This window comes from Rhipicephalus sanguineus, chromosome 11, assembly GCF_013339695.2.
Source record: "Rhipicephalus sanguineus isolate Rsan-2018 chromosome 11, BIME_Rsan_1.4, whole genome shotgun sequence".
NCBI classification, from domain to species: domain Eukaryota; kingdom Metazoa; phylum Arthropoda; class Arachnida; order Ixodida; family Ixodidae; genus Rhipicephalus; species Rhipicephalus sanguineus.
In genome coordinates this window covers 23,583,467-23,591,135 of record NC_051186.1, presented here as the reverse complement: position 1 = coordinate 23,591,135, position 7,669 = coordinate 23,583,467, and positions in this window count along the sequence as shown.

The window sequence follows — 7,669 nt, the reverse complement described above, 5'->3', positions numbered from 1 at the left end:
TTTATTATTATGCGGAGCACACTCTCATTACGAGGGGCGTACTCTTAGAGAGGACGACCCATTAGAAGGCGCTCGAGAGGACGACCCATTATAGGTTTCAAACGCCTTGCTACAATAACCCCGGGTACGAAAAGGAGCCGCCTGGTGACCTAACAGCTTGTCACAATGAGCGGGTCGTGGTAGGCCTCGAGGCGCTCCACGTTGACAATGTCGCGCCCTCGACGGCGCATGTCCGAAGATGGTTCAATGGGTTCGATCAGGTAGTTGACCGGGGACGTGCGTTCGACGACACGGTAGGGGCCTTCGTATTTCGGCAGTAGTTTGGAAGAGAGGCCAGTTGCAGTGGTATAGGGACCGAGAGACATGCCAGCGCTCCAGGGAGGAACGTGGGCGCAGAAGTGGCGGTGTCACCGCGAACGCTCTTCTGCCGCTCTTGGTCATGCGTAGTAAAGGTTTCAGCAAGCTCGCGACACTCCTCAGCAAGTCTGGCTGTGGCAGAAATAGGCGCACACTCAGATCAACCCGGCTTGTATGAAAGGATTGTGTCGATTGTGTGCGACGGGTGCCTGCCTACAATAAGAAAAAGGGTGAGAAACCAGTAGTGTTTTGAGGGGCGGTATTGTAGGCGTAGGTGACGAAAGGCAGAATGGCATCCCAATTTGTGTGATCGGCAGCGACGTACATACATCGAGAGCATGTCGCCGAGCGTGCGGTTAAAGCGTTCGTTGAGACCATTCGTCTGCGGGTGGTAAGCAGTAATTTTGCGGTGAACAACGTTGCACTCTTTGAGAATGGCTTCGACGACTTCAGACAAGAAGACACGGCCTCGATCGCTGAGCAGCTCCTGGGGTGAACCGTGGCACAGCATGAATCGGGGGAGCAGGATTAAGGAGGCAACATCGCGCGCTGTAGCCGCTGGGAAGGCGGTAGTTTCGGCGTATCGCGTACGGTGGTCTACAGCGACGATGGCCCACCGGTTACCAGCCGACGTCAGAGGAAGTGGCCCATGCAAATCGATGCCAACGCGCCCAAACGGCCGGTCAGGGCAAGGTAAACGTTGCAGACCTGCTGGTGACAGCTGCGCTGAAGTTTTGCGGCGCTGGCAATCGATGCAGGAGCGAACGAACTTCTGCACGTAACGGTACATCCCTCGCCAAAAGTACCGTTGGCGAATGCGGTAGTATGTTTTCGATACCGCAGAGTGCGCACACTGCCGATCAGCGTGGAACGATTCGCATATATCAGAACGCAGACTGCGGGGTATCACTAGTAGCCACTGGCGGCCGTCGGCGTTGTAATTGCGTCGGTGAAGGAGGTCGTCGCGAATGGCGAAATGGTGGGCTTGACGACGCAGCGCGCGAGTGGATGGTGTTGCCAATGGATCAGTGAGCGAAGCGATCCATTGATCCTTCGGTAGCGATGGTGTGAATGTCGATGGAAGCAACGGCATTGTGAGACACTGAGCTGTGGGTATTGTCGTCCGGCAAGGGGGAGCGCGAGAGTGCGTCGGCGTCAGCATGCTGGCGTCCGTTGCGGTACAGCACGCGGATATCGTAGAGGCGAAGTGCCCAGCTGGTGAGACTAAAGCCCGTATACTTCGTAAAAGTACCACTAGAGTCACTGTATATGCTACCTTTAGGTGGCAGAGTAGCGCATAGGTCCGGCTAGCAACCACAGCTATGCGGTGAAGTCGCACTTCGTTTTTGCAGGCGACATGCCTACTGTGTCGCCGATTAACCTGTCTGGCGTGTCGAAGACCGGCGATAAACATTGGCTGTCGATGGCTAGTGTTAATTCAGTTCGCTGCAGCGGCGCGTCGAGAAATAAAAAAAATTGGCCCAAGCGGCAGCTTCTCCGCAATGCACGGTTGCTAGCGGCGTTGGAAGACAGATGCGCAACTCTGCTACCTAAAGGTAGCATATACAGTAACTCTAGGTACCACTAGAGTCACTGTATATGCTACCTTTAGGTAGCAGAGTTGCGCATAGGTCCGGCTAGCAACCACAGCTATGCGGTGAATTCGCACTTCGTTTTTGCAGGCGACATGCCTACCGTGTCGCCGATTAACCTGTCTGGCGTGTCGAAGACCGGCGATAAACATTGGCTGTAGATGACTAGTGTTAATTCAGTTCGCTGCAGCGGCGGCGTCGAGAAATAAAAAAATTGGCCCAAGCGGCAACTTCTCCGCAATGCATGGTTGCTAGCGGCGTTGGAAGACATATGCGCAACTCTGCTACCTAAAGGTAGCATATACAGTAACTCTAGGTACCACCATCTGGCAGCGCCCTCTAGAATGCATCTGGTCTCCCCTCCGCCGCCTCCTCTCCTGCGCGTCTTTCGCGTGCGACAGCGGCGCCCCCTCGAACGCGCCGCGTGGACAGGCCCCGGAAAGTCTCAAGTTCCAGCGATCGCCGCAGAGGGCGAAAAAATCGACCGCGGCGAGTTCCAGCTTTAAACACCGGGAGTGGATCTACTTAGCTCTGCGTTAGGACAACATGGCGACGTTGTTAAAGTGTAGAGGTGTGCGCCGTGGCGGTTTCGACCGGCGGCGGCGCGGGGGTCGTTCCGAGTCGGCGGCGGCGGCGTCGTCGGCGCACGCCGGGTACATCATCGGCGGCGGCGCACGGCCACTTTTCGTCGGCGGCGGCGGCGCCGGCGGCGTGGAAACCGAAACTACAAGTCCTAAAACCTATATTTCACTGCACCCTCTTTGCCAAACTGGCTGAAATTCAGGACTTTTAACACTAAGGGCTGAGAAAACCGCACAGAGAGATGTAGTGAAAGTCAGAGAACTGGAAAACGTTTCGTAAATGTTTTGTTTTTCAGCCTAGATATTGAAAATAAAAAAAAAGAAGGGGACTTATCTCAGCAAAAGGGAGAGTTCGGCTAGTTGGTTGGGGTTCATATTTAACAGCGCAAAAAACGAGACACAATGAAGAGACTGCACAACACGAGCGCTGACTGACAACTAAATGCTTTATTCAAGCACAAAGAAAAGAAAAAGAAAAGAAGGAAACAGAAATGCGCGCGCACCCTAAGCACATGACAAGAGATTGCAGGCATACAGCAAATTTAAGTATTGTCCAAGTAAGCCATCTCACAATCGAGCAACGCAATCGATGGAGTGCTGACACACGTGTCACCATTTTTGCTGATAGCAAAAGCTTCAGCTATCTCTCTGATTCGCGCCTCATTATGTCCAAAAACAGTGGTCGTGCGGCAGAACTCCGGTGAGCAGCCACAAGCGGCACAGTGGGCGGCCAAATGCGAATACGGCGCACACTTGAGAGAGCTATGATCATAGGCGTGCGCACAGGGGGGGCGGCCGCCCCCCCTAATCACCTAAGAGGGGGGGGGCGCAAAACCTGCCCGGTACATTGACCCTTCTAGTCACCCAAGAGGGGGGGGGGCGCAAAATCTGCCCCATACATTGACTTAGTAGAGTGGCGGGGGGTGGGGGGGGGGCGCTGCGACAAACCTTTGTCGGGGAGATGCTCGCGCAGGCGAATGTTGAGGCAGCGCCCCGTTTGCCCCACGTACACTTTACCGCACGACATCGGAATTGAGTACACAACTACAACTGCAACTGCCTTTCACTGGGCTCTGGGGTCCTACCTATATAATAATAACCAGTCATTATATGTATGTTACACAATAAAACTGATTGATTGATTGATTGATTGATTGATTGATTGATTGATTGATTGATTGATTGATTGATTGATTGATTGATACGTACGTTGCTTTTGCAAGGGACGAACTGCATGCGGTGTTTACGTGCTCCCTTCATTATCACCACTTTGTGATCGGTGAATATGCAGGGAAAGCGTCCGCTCTCGAGCGAAAGAGAAAGCGCGCAAGAGCGAGCGGGTTTTATTACAACACTCCCCTAGCGTACGTCGCCGCACTAAATCGAACGATTGCCTTCCACCAATGACACGTGCCATATGTGACGTCATTCCTATTTTATAACAGACTTCTTTTTAATGTGTACGTAAACGATGTGACTGAACTAAATAATGATTCTTCCAGTGTAATCGAGCTTGTGGAAAAGCATAAATCGCTTGGTGTCGTCCTTTCTGCTGATATGACGTGGACGGCTCACTTTGACTATCTTTCTAAATCACTGTCTTCAGCTACGGGAGCGCTATCGCGGTGCCGCCATTTCTTTCCTAGCAAGATCAAAACGCAAATATATAACGCTCTGTTTAGCGCTCGTGTAAACTTGTGTACACTTGTGTGGGGAACAACTACGAAATCTGCGCAGAATCCTCTTGTTACAGAAGAAAGCATTACGATGCATCGCTAACGTTTCCTACGCTCATCCCACTAAAGATTTTTTTCTCCGTTATCAAGTAATAAATGCCACTCTCATGTATCAGTACCGCATATTGCATTCGTTTTTCTTTTCAAACAAAAGTACTATGAACTTTCTAAGTAATAACAGCGGGTTAAAAAAAACAGATAAGCGATCCAAGAACCAGAGGCCACGAGAAATGGTTAGTACCGTGTTAAGGATTTCCCCTAGCCTCACGCGGGGACCCCAACCACCAGTAGCCTCACCCCGGGTCCCCAAAGACGAAACATCTCAGCATTGGGATGCAGGTTGCCTCTCACAACCCCCCACGCAGGCACGCAGTCCTCCCCCTCCTGTCAACGTAAATGTACACCACACCGCCCTCTCAGGCACGGCAGAAACAGCGCGACGGGGTTGGGGGGCTTTCCTGGAAAGGCATCTGGACTGCGCACGTGGCGTTCAACAAGTGAAAATGGAAGCAAAACAGAAGAAATACCACGAGTAAGCCACCATACCACGAGGGTGAGAGAGTGGCCGGTGCGGGGGAACTTCGGTTCGGAGACGAGGCAGATACTTTTGAGCCACGAACCAAGAATCACGTCTCAAGGCAGTTGTAAATTCTGTAAATAAACTTCTTGTTCTAATTGTAATCGAAGCTTTCATAACATACCGCGATGGCGCACAACTTATGGCAAACAATCACTGGCTTTCAGTGTACCGTATCTTTTAAACAAATATGAGAAGCAGGGTATCGATTTTAACAATGTTTGTAAAAAAAAGTTGCGTGATTATTTTATGTCTGAACTGTACTGAGCACTGGTATCTGTTCTTACCACCACACACTTCTTTCACCGTACAATGTAATATTTTTTTAAACAATTGTGCGGAAAAAATGTTTCGATATAAATCTGCTTACAGCAAGCACGTTTTAAATGTACGTATCATGATCCGACGTCATTTTTAGTATACTTACCTTTCCGTTTATGTATGCACGTGTATACAGTGTATATATGTATGTCTTACGTTTACCAGTATTCTATGTCCTTAGTTTTTTTTTACTACTTTAAATATCCTTTCTTCATTAAGTACCCTATGTTGCCTAGAAATGTATGTGTACGCTGCCTTGTGTATGGGCCCCCAAGCACCTTCAAGCTGCATTTCGCCGCTTTTCGCCTGGGGTGACCCCCAACTTTATGTTGGAAATAAATTTTCTTGATTCTTGATGCTGTGCCCACTCGCAGCTGAGGACAATTTATCAATTCTGGCACACAGGGTATTCAGCTGATTCTTAGCGGAAAAGTGGACGTCAATATTAAACTTGTGTGCAATCTTTTTAATACGGTGAGAAAGGCCAGGAATATACGGGATCACCGCCAGTTCGTTACCCTTTCCCCGTTTGTCATCTAGCGGTTTTGCTGGACCCTTTCTATATCTACCTTTGTTCATAATTTTTAATGACGCAGAAACAATGGCGTCAAGAGGGAAGGCCGCGTGTTTCAGACGCTGAACTTGAGATAAGAGGCTAGAGGACATTTTGTGGACACAAGATTTGGTTAGGGCAGAAAAGTTTTTGGACACAATGAGGCGCGAATCAGAGAGATAGCTGAAGCTTTTGCTATCAGCAAAAATGGTGACACGTACGTCAGCACTCCATCGATTGCGTTGCTCGATTGTGAGATGGCTTACTTGGACAATACTTAAATTTGCTGTATGCCTGCAATCGCTTGTCATGTGCTTAGGGTGCGCGCGCATTTCTGATTCCTTCTTTTCTTTTTCTTTTCTTTGTGCTTGAATAAAGCATTTAGTTGCAGTCAGCTCTCGTGTTGTGCAGTCTCTTCTTTGTGTCTCGTTTTTTGCGCTGTTCAATATGGATTTATCTCAAGTCACGTACAGTGTGTAGCAGTAGTTTCTGGCGTTTCACGTACCGAGACTACGATATGTACATGATCGAGGCAAGCCACAGTGCTCCGGAAGTTTCGACCACCTGGGGTTCTTTGACGTGCACTGTTGGCATCGCATGCACACACGGGCCTCTTGCATTTAGCGTCCGTCAAAACGCAAGCACCGCGGGTAGGATCGAACACGCGTCCGTTGGGTCAGCATCAGAGCAGGGTACGTGCCGCGATGGCTACGCGTAGTGAAGTGTGGCTGTTAACCTATTCGAAATTATCTTCCTGAAATCTGAATTCTACGTGGTGAAAGAAGGCTATGTCTGTAGAATTTGTGGGCGCGAAAGGTGTAACACTTCTTTCGTTCAGTTCGCGCGATGGTGAAGACCTTCCGCACGTGCCTGTGCATGATGGGAAAATAGCGGGAGAAGGGGGGGGGGGGTTGTAATGCGGCCGATTGACGATAATCTTGATTATATTTAGTGATGTCCTTAAGAGGGAACCAGCACAAGACAACAAAAGGATAACAACCAGACAGGACAATAAGTGCTGGACTTACAACTAAATGTTTATACTTGGCTTCACAAATTTCACGTTCAATCTTATTTCTTCCTTTGCCAATGACAATCACGTACTGATTTGAAATCAGGGGCGCAGCCACAGCCTTTGCAGTGCAGACTGCAGAGGTTAAATTTCAGTAGAGTACCGAATTCCCTTGTCATGCGGCCCCGTCTACATCGGTCAGACGGGTCGAAGGAGATGCCCGAATGACAGATCGCGTGGACGCCGAAATCTACTCCCCACAGGCCCTGGTGGAAACTAATTACCTCTACACTGCAAAGGCTGTGGCTGCGCCCCTGATTTCAAATCAGTGAGTGTCATTGGCAAAGGAATAATGAGATTGAACGTGACATTTGTGAAGCCTTCGAAAAAAAAAAACATAGCAACGTGTTTTGTGATCGAGTGATCGCTCAGTTTTCCTTACAGATAAACAATTCGCATTTCTAGATAGCGGGTAAACGGGACGTTGATATTTTGGTATTTCGTGGAAATGGGCTGTTTGTACCACTTTGACACGTTTCTTGGCTTTGTAATTAGTTGCGCAACTGTGACACGTCTTAGCCTACAAGATGTATGAAGTTGGGCATGTTGGTATTGCATAACTGATCACGTAGCGCCGAATTTGACACGTACATGACAAGAGAAGAGACGATGAAGACGTACGAGCGCTCTTGTTCGTCCCTTCTCAACTGTCCTAGCTGTGTAAAATTTTGCGCAACGTGATCAGGATCAGATAGCCTATTTACGCATGCGCTGCTGGTTCATGTGTGTGAGGACTTTCTTCAATAAACATTCAGTTGTAAGTCCAGCGCGCGCTTGTGTTGCTCTCCAATTCGCTGTCTTCGTGTTTTGTTGTTGTTGTTGTTGTTGTTTCCTCTTAAGAATATTATGAACCAACTCGCCCAGCAAGCTACGTTAGTGA